At 38.1% G+C, this 16,615-nt stretch overlaps 1 protein-coding gene across 1 annotated transcript in view; it reads right to left on the bottom strand.

Moving 5' to 3' along the window:
* The window catches only part of LOC108897040 (radixin), a 35,117-nt gene extending 33,017 nt beyond the window's left edge, over nt 1-2,100 (bottom strand). The window contains exon 1 of the mRNA XM_018696417.2: nt 1,877-2,100. The gene's annotated coding sequence lies outside the window, so the exon portion shown is untranslated. The remainder of the gene's footprint in view (nt 1-1,876) is intronic.
* Between the last annotated feature and the right edge of the window lie 14,515 nt (nt 2,101-16,615).

The following is a 16,615-nucleotide window of genomic DNA, read 5'->3' as shown; positions in this document are numbered from 1 at the left end:
TAGATAAACCATGGCTTATTTGTCCCCATGCTCTTTAGCAGACACACTGCTCTCCCATACAGAACATTTACATTTTTCACAGAGGAAAGTGATTCTCTCTGAAATTAAAACTTCTTTCATAATAATATGTAGAAGAAATTCATAAAATGGTTCATTTCAGGGATGCAATGTCACTCAAAAGTTTGGTTGTCCAAATTGTAATCAGACACTTTTAGGTATTTACAAATCACAAGTCCCTCTTTTTACCCAAGTGGATATGAAAATTAAAATAGTAACTATACTAACTAGTGCTAATAATAACAAAAGGATGCTTAACTGAAATTAATCTGCACTTAAATCATAGGCTATACCACAAAAACAACAGAAGATTGACATTCTCTTTTCTGTGGACATTAATACAAATATGTTCAGGATAAGACAACATTCTTCTTCTCTAATCATGAGCTATGAGATTATTCAACGGGTTACAGAAAAACCAACCAGAGAAATCTAAAACCAGCCGTCAAAGGTATCTCATGTCATGATGCAGAGCCTCTTTCTCAAATGAGTTGTAATTTGGTCCTTATACTGGGCGGTGCCGAGAGCTACAGGATTTGAGCGACAGGGGTAATAGCCAATAAACTCACCTCCCCTGCTCTAATGAGGCCAATCACTGACTCCTAACTTCCTCGACGCCGGAGGAGCATCTGTTTGTGCCAGATGGACCGCTAGCATCATGTGAGGGCGCGCTAATGTTACTGTATTCAGGACCGCAGTTTATGCGCAAAAACTTAACTAGCCTGTGTTAGACGCAGTGTAATTAGAAGTGTTTTTCCAGGACTGGGGGTAAACTCACTTGAACTAACTCAAACCAACTTTATTACGCGGGGAACCGAGCGTATATACCATTCTTCAAACCCGTCTCTATATCCCTGGTGTTCATTTGCGTTATTTATCATCACAATAAGTCTTAAATTATTATTATTCTATTATCATATATTATTCACACGATTAAAAAGATGTTTAATGAAAGTTAGAGTAAAAGCTTATAGGCTGGCACAAAAATAGCGTAGTTTGAATCAACCATAAACACTCCCCTGGCCATGAGAAGCGAGTCCATAAATATTTACAGCATTGGCCTAAAGAGCTTCAGTGTGGCAACATGCTAATAATGCTATGTTTTAGCGGCTTAGTGTTTTCTCATTGTTGCAGAGAGAAAGGCGCATCGTCAGCAGCAGCGGCACTCGCTACAAAAGTTGCGGTGCAAGAAGCATTGTTTCCTCTCTGAGCTTTACAAAAGGACCGCAGAGCTACACACCGTGAACAAGACCAACAGTAAGTCACTAAACCGCTGAATTCTAACACCGAGCTGGACACGTCCATGCTCGTTCAGGTGACTAGTGAAGTAATTAGCGAGCAGCTCTAAGACACTGGTAAACGCCTGTGGAAATGTAAACACATCTCTAGAGGCAGACCCATAACAGGACCGGTGGTATCTGAATCGACTTCAGGTCGTGCTGGAAAAAACGTCAAGCATCTAATTACCCTGACTACTAATGTGAGCCCCGTTCCGTTGCATAACATTTTAAATGGCACACGGCACCCAAGCGCAAAGTGACACCACTTTACTCACCCGTCCTCCCGTTTGGAAATGTGCAAGAAGCCGGTAAGAAAAGGAGGTGACGCTAAATTTTAGCCGCACGTCTGACCACGCCGCTTAGCCTGCCTGTCAAATAGGTATGTTCTCCAACATAAGTTACTATGAGCGCTACGACTCGTTAAAAAGGCCTGCGTAAAAAAACACCGTTACAGCTCTTTAGCCCTGAGGAGAAAATAAATCCCCCTCATTTGAACAGTTTAAAGGAAGACAAGCAGAGATGAAGGCGTTCAAACTCACCTCTAACGCCTGGCTGCGCTGAGGATGTGTCCAACTGTCACCCCCTCCAGCTGGCAGCAGTACTTTATATATCCACAGCGAGTAAAAATAGAGCGTTTCACCTTCCCGTCCTCTGCGCTGTTTACCGGACACGGTGCGTAGCTACCAAGAGTGTACAGTGATACAGGTTTCAGCGGTGGAGACTCCTCCGCCAGGCTCCCACGATCGGAGAAGAGGTACAGACAGTCAATATGGCTGACGAACTTACCGTACCGAGGCGTGGTGAGCAGAGTCCTGCAGATTCACCCCCTCCCTCACCCCATGACTGAGACTCTGCAGAGCAGGTCTGCTGCGGGGTGTAACCGAGGGGTCCCAAACTTTACCATACCCAAAAAGGAGACGTTTTATACCTCAGAGAGCTTTCTGGTAAATGGGTTATGTCATACATTATTTTAAGTGGTTCACCCCTGGTACTACATAGAGCATATGGTTTGCCACTAAAAGTTTATAAATATGTAATAGCGTAAATAAAGATTCAGTGACTGAGACAGGCTGATCTTTTAGTCGGATTTAGAATGAAGTTTATAGCCTGGTTTGTAGAGATGCAATAAATGGCACAAAGCAAGTCACACCTTGCTGGACATGAACTTTTTTCATCTGATAGCTTACCCTTGGTCCAGATATGGAGATATTTTACTGTAAAACTCTCATATTAATAATCAAAACACTTGCACCAGTGGTGACTAATGCAACCACAGTAACATTTTCAGTAAGTTATACCTCATGGTGCTGCAGAGTAGCACTAGAATGATGGGCATGGAGCTCTGCCCCTCAGCCTCTCCACAGTTTTCCTCTCATCTCCACAGTAATTGTCTGTACCCACCATAAATCTCCATTTGATGATCTGTCACAAAATCAATCAACAATCAAAACTCAGCTTCAGCATAAGAGCATTGTGAATGAAGTTGTGAGACAAAAATAGAGGTGGAGTGCCAGCTTTCTTTAGAAGCCATTTAAGTTTAAATAAGGCAGTAAATATGAGTATCCTCAAAGAACCACAGAGTCTCTGGTAGTACTAAGACATTTTCTTTGTGCCTTCTATGATGCTGTTTAGCATCACTTGTAGTTTTTGCAGTGTCCAGTGATGCTCTTTGGAAAATTAGTCTCACAAGATACACAGTGAACAAACACATGTGATGTGAAATGTGTACTTGCAATTTGCATTAGTTGCTATACTCCCTTATTGTCACAGGTGGTTTTAGCATAGCACAAACTGCTAGACAGCACAAATACTGCATGAAATGTTATGTCAAAGCTACACAGTCCATGAATGATAAGTCTTTGAATTGTACAGGTCAAACTGGGAATTTACTCCAAAGCTGCACTGATATCACAATTCTTGTGACATTTTACTGTAATAATAAATGTTCACTGAAAGGGGATGTTCAGTAAACAAATATATTACCCACACTTGCCTCTCGAGTTTTCTTTCCACCTCACCAGGCTGTACTGCCCATCTCCATCTCCCGAAAAAGCTCTCCATTCATCACTGCTTGTAAATGAAGGCTTTATGAAAATAGCCATGCTGTGAAACAGAGCTCATGTGGTTGTGAGGAGGAGAGATGTGTCATCTTTGAGCTGTGAGTCACTGGCATGCAGCTTGCCTCAATCTGAAGTCCTAATGAGAAAAACATATCAGGATACTACCATCAGCAATTTGTAAACAGAGCTTTACTGGTATGAATATGTGCTGTAAATATTTAGAGCAATAAAATCAAAACAGTCCACTAGCAGAAATCATTTTCCTGTTAGTTGCATGCATCAGGATATTAAGGGAGATTTATTGTACTAATATTTATTATTTATTTATTTCCGTCAAATGTTTTTTTTTTTTTTTAAATACAACAGGATAAGTCAATATCTGTGGATATTATCTGCCTCTTGATAATACAAATTGTGGTTTCCACTCAAAAATATATAATATACATCCGTACTGTATGGAGCATCAGAGATGATGTTTTGTGCATTTCACCATTCATCTTTCTTTCATCTTGCTCACGCAACATTAGGGAGTGTCCATCTAATATCTAGGACACATCAAAGTCTGCCCAGAATTTGTGTGTTGAAAGTCAGTGCTGAATTCAAGCTACAGCAATCGAAAGGAATGTTGGTACCACACTGCTGCACTGAATGCCAACGTCTTCATTACACGGAGAAAGAAAAAGAAGTTGGCTGAAAATAGAGGCCAGATTATAATGACAGATCTCTTGGGAGGCTGATTCATCAGTTTGTGTCTCTAGCCTATTTTAATATGACTGACATAAATGTGAAATGTGAGAAAAATGAAAATGCTGCCTGGTGAAATGTGAAACATATACCCTAGGAGGTTAAATGATTGGATTCAATGTCTTTCTTTTTGATTTCTCTTTTATAACTGCACTGTTATTCTACAACATGCAGTGCTATGCAGTAGGGTAAAACTCACTGCTTTGCACATTTTCATGTTATTCACATTCCTCCCACTTTTGCTTCCTCTTCTCTTTCTCACCTCTTCAAGGCTGTGTCCTCTCGCTTTCACTCACAAGTGTGTTTTCAGTCAGCAGTTTAAGGAAGTAATGTAGTACATTAAATGGGATTACCATAATCTCATGGGTGCACTTCAGTGACACAGTTGGTAATAATTCTCTTCTAGTAAAACAGGTGAAGGAAATCTTTTCAGCTTTTTGCAAAATTAACCAATGATTCTGAAGCCCAGTTAATAAAACCTTAATGTGCATCTATGTTATTCTGGACCAAAACTGTGGAGTAGCATGCCCATCTGACATTAAACTAAATTCCAAGCAAAAACAGTCTGAGACCTACCTTTAGATCTCGTTTACTAGTTTCGTTTGATAAATTTTTCTTTGTTGTTTCTTTGTTTGCATCATTCTGTTTACCTGTTTTCTGAGATTCCTTTTGCAATTTTGCATCCTTTCTGAAAGTGCAATGCATTTTTTTTGTTTTGTTTGTCTTTAAATTACTATTTGCTTGATTGAATCAGTTTGGTATGGTTGGCATGAGATTTTAAGAACCTGTGAAACTTAAATGTTTTCATATTTTTTTTGTTGTGCAACACTGACACCGTATGGCGACTTACCATTATGACATTAGTTTGTTAGTTTCCAGGGCAACATGAGATACAAAAGAATAGCAGTAAAAACCTTTTCTCTTAACCAGGGTATTATTGATTTACATAAGGACACATTAGATGTTGGTGTTCTACGTGAAGATCTGTAACATAAAGAAAAATATGCAATGGCACTCTGATATTGAGAAACAATGTGTTGTTAAGACAGCCATGTGATCCTATGACTAGACTGTCTTCCAAACAGATTAATTTGATTCAGACTAATTCTGCTGTCCTTGGGCAGGACACTAAATAGAGGCTTGTATTCCTTAGCTGAATCTTACCTCTGGCCTCCCATGTGTGCAAGGGAAAGAGAAAAGAGACACTTTACATAAATGGAAGAATAAACAAGAAAATGTCAGTGTAAGTGCTTGGGAGCTAGTCTAGCCATGTTGGCAGATTAAGGTAGAGGTGGAGATTTGAATAAAACACTTCATCTTCATCTTTTTAAACATAGGACACTGGATGTATAAATAAAGACTGAAATCATGCAACCACTAGAGGGTGCAGGTTGGCAGTTTTTCTTACTGTGACCTGAAATTCAAGGTGTTCTTTGATTTCACACATCATTTTTTGAAACATCTAGCAAAGCTATATCTGATAACTGTTTGTTAAGTTAAAGCAGCAATCTTCATAAAAAGCAAAGACTGCTTTACTCTACTCACTGATAGAGAGAAACGAATTATGCTAAGTATAACAAATCAATGAAGAAGTGTGCCATCTTTGACTACCTGCTGACAGCATATATACTGGGCTTCCATTTGCTGTATCATAAGTAAAATGAGGTCCTTTTAATTTTTGTGACTTCTAAAATGAATGCTGTAACTCATTTCTGAACCTATCTTTACAACTATTCACAGTGTTCAATAATCTAACACATTCACCTTCCACAACCTGGATGTCATTCACACTTGGAGTTGACAAAACAAACCTCAGAGGAGATTTGCGTATGACTGTGGTTGTAATGCATATATGTGTTTGATATAAAATCTTTGATCTGTCCTCTTTCATTTGTAAGCCCACAGAAAAAAAGTTACTGTATGCTGACCTTCAAACAGTGGTCCAGGCTAATCTTCCCATGTGATGATTTTTGTTATCAACCTGCAGCACTTTATCTTCCTGCAAGAAATATCAGGGCAAGACCCCCAGGTGCTCATTCACCGCCCTTCCCTCTGTGCTCAGAAAAATATTAGGAAAGAGCAAAGTTAACACTCCCACATATATTAGAAATGGCTTTTTCAAAGCAAAATTGTCCACAATGAACAGCAAAAACTGGGTTGTAGAGTATGATCAACCAAACTCATTTACTCACACACACATAGCAATTGTTTATATCAGTGCCCAATATAAAGGTAATATGTGTTTAAAAGGCAAAAGTTGTGTTTTGGTTATAATAGATCAGCTTTTATTGACGAGCACACATTTAACGCTCTGTATTATAAAGCAAGGTTAGAATTAATTGTAACTGTGTATATGACAGCACTGACATTATTAGTTTATTAATCAGTTAGTCAATTGACAAGAAATTAATTGACAGTATTTCTCGAATGGCTTCTGTTTTTGTTGGCACAACAAAACAAGCAATTTGAAGATGTCAGTCAGTTTTCTGACCATTTACTTTACTTTTGGACCCTTAAATCTATTTTGTCCCCACTGGTTACAGGTTGAAAATTTGATTTCAGCACTTTTTCAAATCCATTATAAATTCCTTCATGCCCCACCCCCCAAAAAATGCATTAAAGTCATGTAGGCATGGGGGTAAATTATTTTACTACATTATCATGTGCATAGGTGAGCTGCAAAGGTGAATATTTCTGTTGGATAGAAATTAAATGCCACATTATATGTCCTTTTTGATTTTCTGTCCACTCAAGCAAAAGACATTTAACTCAAGTTTAAAATCTCACTGAAAGTCTGCTGCATGGCCACTGGAGAGCAGCAAATCCAAAGGTGGTGTTATTTACACTACCTTTGGATCTCTTTGTCAACTAAAATATTAAACAAACAGTGGTGAACAGTTTAATCTTTATGTTTGCATGTGGCATTCTTTGTCTATTGATTCCTTGACATTTTAAGCAAACAGAGATTTGTCTTGTTTAATAGGAGAGTCAACACAGCTTACAGTTTCCATTATGTCCTCATTATGAGTTAGTTAGCAGTACAGTAGAGCTTACAATAGCCAATGTGTTTGCACATGGAGGTGGTTTGACATTGCATGTTGGTGTGACTGAAAGCCCTCTGACTGCGATTGAACTTTCTAGCATTTAGCACTCAGACACTGTGAATGATTAATAGTACAGGTTTCACTTATTCTTACCTTAGGTGGAGGTCAACTTAAGGATAAGGTGAACTATATTCTCATATAGTTCTTGTCGACAAATCTCATGAAAAAAGACAAAACTAATAATTAATTGATCCTACTAACAAGTATTGACAGTGTATACAAAATCTGATACATTGTATACTGATATACTGTATTTTACTTAATTACTGTAATTGAGTTATGTTTGCTAAATATTACAGTGCCCATATGTTTAGATGTTGAGGAGAATTACTCTACCTTTTTATAAATTAAACTACTGTATGTCTTCAATGAGGACAAATGGGTTTAGAGTTGAGAGCCACAGACAGTACAGGGAAATCTGAGAGGTAATGTCTGAAATTATTGGTTTTGGTATTTTCACTGGCTTTACTGACAATAAGAAAAATATAGAACAACTCTTGCCTTTCATATGAAAATGTGTCATGTCAATGGTGAATGCAAAACGTATCTAAGATACATTTAATAAAGTACAGGATCTCATTTTACATTAGCCAGAGACAGCACACTTTGTCAAATTTATTCCTTGTGTCTATCTTCTTACAACCCATTGACTCTAGTTCTGTTTGCTTCCCACCAGACCTTATTGCTTCCCACCTCCTCCTGAAAAATAGGCCAAGAAAATAAACCTGCTTTTCTTAATTAAGATAGATAATAATAAGATAGAAGTTTAAATCTCATCACATATCCACTGCTCCATATATCATCTCAACACAGTTTATTTCATCTTGTATATGTCATTTATGTGAGTTTTGTTTGGGTGTTGAGCTCTGGCAACCAGACCAACACAGGCCTGGATAGTCAACGCAGAGTTTGGCTTTGCCTGCAGGGTGACGTGATGTTTTCAGCAGTGTAGAGAAGAAACAGGGAAACCAGCCATCAGTGCCTCTGAATGCTCAGTGCTTATAATGAAATATGATGAAATATGATTCCAGTGGAATAATGTGCTGCTGGCAGTAAAAGTGCTGCATAAGTCAAATTATAGTCCTAATGGTAATTGTAATTCTCACAGTTGTCACTGTGTTGGTATCTGTGGTGGTGTCTATCATGATGCAAAATGGGAACAGAAGTCAAATGAAAATATTCTCTGTGTTGCTCAGCAGTTGGCATGTTGAAGGGGTGGGGAAATTAATTGCGAGGACAGTTCACCCAAATTACAATAAATAAATAATCATTGAGAAAAAATTTGTGTACTTATATTGCAACAATTTCATCTCCTTCCTTATAGCGCACACAAAATCCCTGACTATTATACAGCCTGCAATACAAATACTCATTATATACATAAATAATGTAAATACACCTGGTTATTAATGTCATAGAGCTTTGTACTATAAAGCCAGAAGGAGATTGTTTGTGTGTTGTTTTGTCATATAAGGTACTGCAGGGTTATTCTCACTGTTACTCAGAGGGGCACTTTCACATGCTAGCCCAAACAGTGATATGTGGCACGTGTTGCCTTCAGCTCAGGACCCTCAGTGCTTCCATGACTTTATATGGTGGTTGGTGACAGAGCAGGGGAGTGAGTGAGAAAGAAAACATGTGGAGAACAGCAAGTCAGGGAGGGAAAGAGGTTAAATAAATTGACTATATGACTCTTGTGGCTTTTAGAGATGTGCATCTGATTGTTTCTCTATTTTTGATAGGATTTGATAAATCAAGTTCCACATCAAAGTTCCACATCAAAGTTCATTTCTTTACTTGTCAAGAGCTGTCTCCAGCAGTGGAAAGCAACACAAATGTTTTGCTTTAGTTCTGTCACTTCTTTTCTTCTACTGATGCCAGCCCATCTTGTCACTTTAAAATTGCGACTCACTGTAGTGTCCAGACTGGCCTGAAGACGTAGAGCTGCTGAGAAGGTGTATTATAACCTCATGTATTGTAAATGCAACAATGGCTGAAGCTCATGGCAAGTGACCATTATCACCACCCACTCTCAACAAGAAACCATGTTCAGTGGCAGAGAAAACATACAAATTGCCCCTTTAATACAACTTGTGTCCAATTCTTCCAAATTTTGGCCATCATTTCTAACCTTTGGGATAAGATTGTACTCAAATTAACAGAAAAGAAACAGTAAAATTCAATCACTGGATCAGACAGGTTATAGACAAGCTGACTGTTAAGCAAGATTAGCTAAAATTGTTTTGGAAGTAAAACTATGTGGGTAAAAGTATGTATGATGCTGAGCCAGGAAACTAGGCTGTAAAATGTGATGAGATGTTATCTTTGGGTAATAACTTTACTGCTCCTTCATTTTCTAGTCCAGATAAGTTCGTCTAACCTAGGGGTTTGTTTAACACTTGTCTCGCTGTCTCACTGCTTGTGTTTTATGCCCCATCTGACTTCTTTTCAGCCATGTTCCTAGATCTCCATAGTTTGGTGAGTACAATGTTTTTTATTGTGATGCTAAAATTCAAATTGTTATAAACTGAAATGACCTTGCTAACCTACTAATAAGTTTCATTAGTTTCAGTGCCGCCTTCGGGTCATTTACAGGCATGAAAGTAATAATTTTTAATTTTAGCTGGTAAGTTAAGCTTTAAATTATCAGTATTAGCCTTCAAAAACATGCTCACTGTCTCTGTTACCAAGGTCGTCTGCTTGTCATGTCCTCACCCTCTGCTTTCCCTCACTGTCCTGTAGCTCTGACCTATTTTGGTATTGGGATGATAACATCTTCTTTCCTGGTAATCTTCAGTCGTGGGTGGAGACTTGTTTCTTTCAGTCAGCACTTTGTTTGAACTCACTTTGTGAGAGTGTTTGTTTTTGTCTGAATACACATTAGATAGAGGCAGAAATACATTACCACCCTGCTGTGATGCATTTCAGTATAGCAACAAAAGTATGACCCAGTATCACTTCAAAACAGAGCAGATGATGAAGGCTGCCTTGTTTGGCTGAGTGGATTTATTGTATGGGCTGTTACAGCATTTTTAGCCACATTTTTAGCCCATTATGCCTCCATTTTGATGAGATCATTGTATTTGTTGATAATGGAAATTTGGAATTTAATAAATATGCACTGGGATACTCATGCTCACAGTATGAAGATGTAAACACTGGATGTGCACAGCTAAGATACAGTGGATATGAGCTCAGACTGCCAGCAAAAATCCACTAGAGACGTGACTGCAGATGTAAACACTGTATTTTTGTTTATAATTGTTTAAAAATGGTATCATGATGTAAATATTTGTATGAGAAGGCAAGAATGACTAAGTCTGGTTGGATTTATATCATGCTTGGTTTATAAAAATAATTAATTTTATAATTATACATTTGTAATTATTAATATATATATATATTTTTTTTCATCTGTTTTTGTCACAGTAGTTTGATGACAGGAAAAAGTGTGGCTGAAAGTTGCTTCTGATTTTAGATAAAAAGCTTGAAACTACTGCATGTTGAGGATGAAAATGACCCATATCAGAGACAGTCAGGATATTCATGACATAGACATAGTTAGTTTGTTCAAATACAGAAGCACAGACAAATGCAGAAATGTTTCCAGTTGTGCACAACAATGCCAAATTTCTGGGGACTAACAAGCCAACCAGAATCAAATCAAATGTGTCAGAAATAAACAGACTGCATGCATTGTGCTGAGCCTAATGCTTTTCTATCCGTGACCTTTTATTTGCTCTCTAACCCTTTATTGGGCAAGTGACTATATATGGTAACTTCCGTGGACATCCAAAATGGCGTCGCTACGTGGCCCAGTGAGGTCGGAGAATCACGTGACCTCTCACAGGCAATCAGCGAAGGTTAAGTTACATACAGCTCTGGAAAAAATTAAGAGACCACTGCAAAATTATCAGTTTTTCTGATTTTACTATTTATAGGTATGTGTTTGAGTAAAATAAACACCTTTGTTTCATTCTTTAAACTACTGACAACATTTCTCCCAAATTCCAAATAAAAATATTGTCATTTATAGCATTTATTTGCAGAAAATGACAAATGGTCAAAATAACAAAAAAGATGCAGTGTTTTCAGACCTCAAATAATGCAAAGAAAACAAGTTCATATTTATTTTGAAACATCACAATACTAATGTTTTAACTTACGAAGAGTTCGGAAATCAATATTTGCTGGACTAACCCTGATTCTTGGCATGCTCTCCACCAGTCCTTCACATTGCTGTTGGGTGACCTAAAGCCACTCCTGGCGCAAAAATTCACATTCCAGAGGTTTTCAATGGGGTTCAGGTCTGGAGATTGGGCTGGCCATGACAGGGTCTTGATCTGGTAGTCCTTCATCCAAACCTTGACTGACCTAGCTATGTGGCATGGATCATTGTCCTGCTGGAAAAACCAGTCCTCAGAGTTGGGGAACACTGTCAAAGCAGAAGGAAGCAAGTTTTCTTCAAGGATAATCTTGTAGGTGGCTTAATTCATGTGTCCTTCGAAAAGACGAATCTGCCCAATTCCACCCTTGCTGAAGCACCCCCAGATCATCACCGATCCTCGATCAAATTTCATAGTGGGTTTCAAACCGTTCTCACCGTTCACTTCACCCCAGCTGCTGTTTGCCATTCTTTTTGTAGGTCACTTGATGTCATCCTGCAGTTGCTGAATGACATTCGAATGAGTTGATGGTCATCCCGGTCAGTGGAGAGTCGTTTTCACCCTCTGCCAGTCTGTAGCTTTGTTGTCCCCAGTGTCTGCTGCTTGACCTTGTTCTTATGAACTGCCGTCTTAGAAATTTTAAGGATGGAAGCAACCTGTCACTCACTGTATCCCTCTGCCAGTAAAGCCAGTTCCGTATTTACCGGAACTACTAATACGACTTTCTTCTCCTACCATGTCAGAGAGCGACACTTGGACACTTTAGGCCGGACTGACATGGGCCCTCATCTCTCTCTCTCTTATATGTCTTTTTTCTATTCACACACACCTATTAGTATTTTTTTTTACCCTAGCGGGCAGGGAACCATATATGGTAACTTCATTGATCTTGATTTTCTACATGAAAATTGAATATTTTCAAAAATGTCACAAAAGTAAAAAAAAAACTCTTGCTGTGGCCTATTATGACACTCTAGGGTTGAAATATTGAATCTCCAAGTATTTCAATGAGCGCCCAATAAGCAACCCCACTGTTGCTTTATTGCCCAGGCTTTTGATAAGAAGGCTTGTTATTTAAATGTCATTTCTATATTTGATTTGCCAACTACATAGATCCTGCAGACCTCGGTGTTTGCATTATAGTGTGTTTGTATTTTTTTTTTTTTTTTAAATGTCCAGGTAGACAATCCTTTAAATCTAGGCTTGCTGCCAAGTGTGTGAGTCTCTGATCTGTGTTTGAATCTTGTCTATACACACACTCCTGCACACATCTGCTCCCTGGTTTATATTGTGTGTGTGTACACCTGTTTGCACATGTTTAAACGAAAACTGAAATTAAAAAACATAACACTGGAACCTTTAACCATTGTTTTGTCAGCAGCCAAAAAATAAATAAATTAAGCTGCGAGAGCGAGAAATTCATTTGATCTCAGATTCATTAATTTCTTCTTTGGTTCCGATTTCACCACTGAAGCTAAACAGATGCAACCAGTCCCATTAAATGAAACATTTAGACTCATTTAATTTATTTGTCTTTGCCCATTACTTTATGGGCAAAACCTTTAGAACTAAGTATATACATTTTTTTACAGTGATGCATTTTTCATTTCACTTCAGAGAGTCATTATTATACTTTCACTTGAATGAATGAATGGAAGTAGAAGTTTAGGTTCTCTCTGCTTGTTCTACCAAAGTTCAAACTTTAACCTTTGATCTTGTCGACAGCCTCCTCTCACAGTGTGACCTCTTCTCAACCCTGGCAGGAGTCAATGCTGTGATGCTTTTTGAACTTGACACCTCTTTCACTCTCTGTCTTCCTTTCCACCTGGTTTATAGGTCATTTTTCTTTTACTTGTTTTCTTCTAGGTCTCTCCTCCTTGTGTTTTGTTTCAAATTATCCTCAATATGTATCAAAAACATTCCTCATTCCTCCCCCTGCCCCCAGCTCCCCCACCCTGGAGAAAACAGGTGCCACCATTAATTCAGAATATATTGTCTGAATATAATGCTTAAAATGCAATTTTACCTTGAGTCATTCTGTCTCATTTTTCCATTTTGTAACAAAGCATCCAATTTTATGTCACAAGGGACCAGCACAAGGCAATACATACAGCATGTGCTTCTATCAGATCCAAGATGGCAGATGTTAAACTGTGAGTGATGCTGTCAGAGGGCCTCATTTGGCCCCTCACAGCAACACGTGAGCTGGACAAAAAACTGAGCCGTAGGGAGCTACATTCCAGTCACAGGCCAAGGTGATCTGCATTACTGGAATGACGACTTATCTGTAAATGACCTCAGATACTGATTGATTCCTGCATATCCAAGCAACAACAATGTTGCCAGGTGATGTCTTATTAATCTTTGTACTTATAGTACTATTGAGAGGAAATATCCGCAATTAGTCACAGATGTTCAAGCCCCAAGATCTGGAAATATATTTAGGTCCTCCTTTTTTGTGCAGACATTTACATTCCTGTGTTCCTCTCCCGGTTAAGATGTTTACCTGACTGTCTGCTTGAGGGACTCATCCTTCTGCCACTGTTTGTCTGTGGGGACATGCTGTAGGCATAGGCAGTATGAACAAATCAGCAGTGTAACATCTTTGCCATATCTTAAAGCTGACATGGCATAAAACTTTCATGTTAATACTAAATCTAATGACATCCTGTCATGTAAAAAGAGAAAGAATTAAATTTAATTTTGAATAATCATAATATTTTGGAGAGATAATGATATAAGCACCTTTCAAACAGTTACAAAGAGCTTTACAGTTAGAACAAGAAATAAAAGTATAAAAAATATGAATTTCAAATAGGATAAATAAGAGTTTTAGGGAGAGATTTAAAAGAGGATACTGTGTTTGTCTTTCTTAGATCTCTAGGCAGTGAAGCAGTAAAATCTCAAATATCTTATCTAGGGTAGCAGGGATTGGCCTGATGTGGTCACTTCTCTTAGAATGTGTTAAAAGCATGGCAGCAGCGTTTTGTAACAGCTTTAGTCTTTCAATGTTTTGCCTGCTAATACCAGAATAAAAGGTACTACAGTAGTCTCTTCTGTAGGAGATAACAGCATGAATGACTTTTTCTAGATCTGCAGGTGAAAGCAATAACCTGATGCATTCCTTTCCTCTAATGATAATACTGGAAAACATTTAATGCCAGCAGCTTTAAATCATATCAGCCAAATCCCAGATTTGTCCAAATAAAGTTGAATTTAAATGTCCCCTTCTCTCTCTACTGGCCATCACTTTGTTTCCAAAACTTTCTTTTTTGACTATTATCACACTCACAGTGGACTTATCTCACTTTGTCTAACGAAGGGAGGAAGTTGTGGGAGGAATGTCGGGTTTGTTAGAGCAGACAGGGAGTGTTTTGGTCAGGAAAGTAGGTGGCTTGGTTTCTGGATGACCTCTCTGCATGCATGTCTCTTCTACTTGATTCTTGCTTTCCGATAGGCCCGGGAGTCATGGAACCAAAAGTTAAGGTGGTTTTGATGCCAAGCCTGTCAAAGTTTCTTTCCAGGACCTGAGATCCAAGAGTTGTTGTTGTGGTGGCATTATTTCAGTCATTTGTCTGTGTTTCTAAAGGTATTTAACTTTGTAAAAAATAGATACTGCACATGCTTCAAATTGTGTACCACTTCAAAGTTAGGCTTTAGTGTTGCCATCCTGACTAGCTTAGAGAAGGGCTGATGATTGTTTGATTGCGACTGCAATTATGTTCTGAAACAGAAATACATAAAACACACCTCAAGCACCTATTGAAGACAGACATAGTTTTCAGTCTCATTTTCATTCATTAATTATTAATTATATCCAACTCAGACTCAGAGTCAAAAACTAAAAACTAATAATAAATTATTACTTTTATTTTTTAAACCTCACTTTAAACTTCTAATCTTCACAGTTCCTTAGCTTCAAATGAAACACAAACAAGATTGTGCAAAGGGGACTTTGAGTTCCTAAATTTAGTTCCGGTGGTACCCCTTTTTCTGGAACTTGCTGAAAAGTGACTTTGAGCTTCTTTATATGAACAAGGATAAAAGGTCTTTCTTTTGTCTCACATCAATTTTTTTTTACTCATAAATCAAATATTAAAACCATTGTTTAGAACATTTACACATACTAACTCTCACAATGAAACAGGATATGCACAGGCAGATAGGACACAGTTAACTGGTAGGACATGCTTGACCTGGCCTATGGACCTGCACCAACACACACACACACACACACACACGTACAGGGGGATAAGCATGTTGATAATCTGAACTGCATCCTAGCAAATAGGCTGGTGAATGACAGCTGGTGAACTCTGTCCCCCCAGACAAACTGCTGGGCTGTGAGCCAATAGAAATGCAGAAACTGGGTCAGCATGGTAGATTATACTCCCATCATTGATGGAGACATGCCTGGATATTAGTTTTCCTTCTCTTATTGTTCAGTTAGTCAGATATGAATGCAATTGGACCAAAGCCTCTTAGGGCCACTTACAATGATTATATTAATCAGATTTAAGGGTATTTGTAAATCAAATCCCTCTGAAGGATTTACTGAGCTGATGGAAGTTATTTCCCTTACTGTGGCAGCTGCTGAAGCTGTCTTCTGATAACATTATATTGCTGAATTATAATAAAGTCATAAATGGGTCAAAGGCACAAAAAGTTGTTGCATCCAAACAGCTATGCTTTGTTTGGTAGTGAAACTGTATTAATTTGTTATATATTCAGGTTATATTCTACCTCAGACTATTTTGACATGTAACATCTTGTCAATTATTACACTGTACAATTGTGTAAGATGAGATTTATTTTGGCGGAGGTGTAACTTTTTTTTGTTGTGGGTCTATTGTACAGCTGTTACACTGAAGAAGTGTTGTATAGTCAGTATCACTCTGCTCTGTTATCTGCTTTTATTCTGGTATTTATATGGCATATGTAAACTATTTCCTGCTGTCTCTGTATAAGATGATCTAGTTCCTCTGTAAACTACTGATGTAATTGCTCGCTTCCAAAAAGAAATAGTTTGGAACATTCAGAGAACCATATATTCAGATGTCAGAGAATTTCAAAATAAATAGAAATTAAAAAATGTTAATATTAACCAATTGTAGATTGACCAAATCCCGAAGAACAGCACTTGGCTGTAATGCTTTCACTATAGTGGCCACATGATGCTTTGTGTCCCAGTGATACTTTTTTTT

This window comes from Lates calcarifer, linkage group LG1, assembly GCF_001640805.2.
Source record: "Lates calcarifer isolate ASB-BC8 linkage group LG1, TLL_Latcal_v3, whole genome shotgun sequence".
In the NCBI taxonomy this organism is placed as follows: Eukaryota; Metazoa; Chordata; class Actinopteri; family Centropomidae; genus Lates; species Lates calcarifer.
The sequence above is the reverse complement of the archived record's forward strand: the minus strand, read 5'-3'. Positions and strand labels throughout refer to the sequence as shown.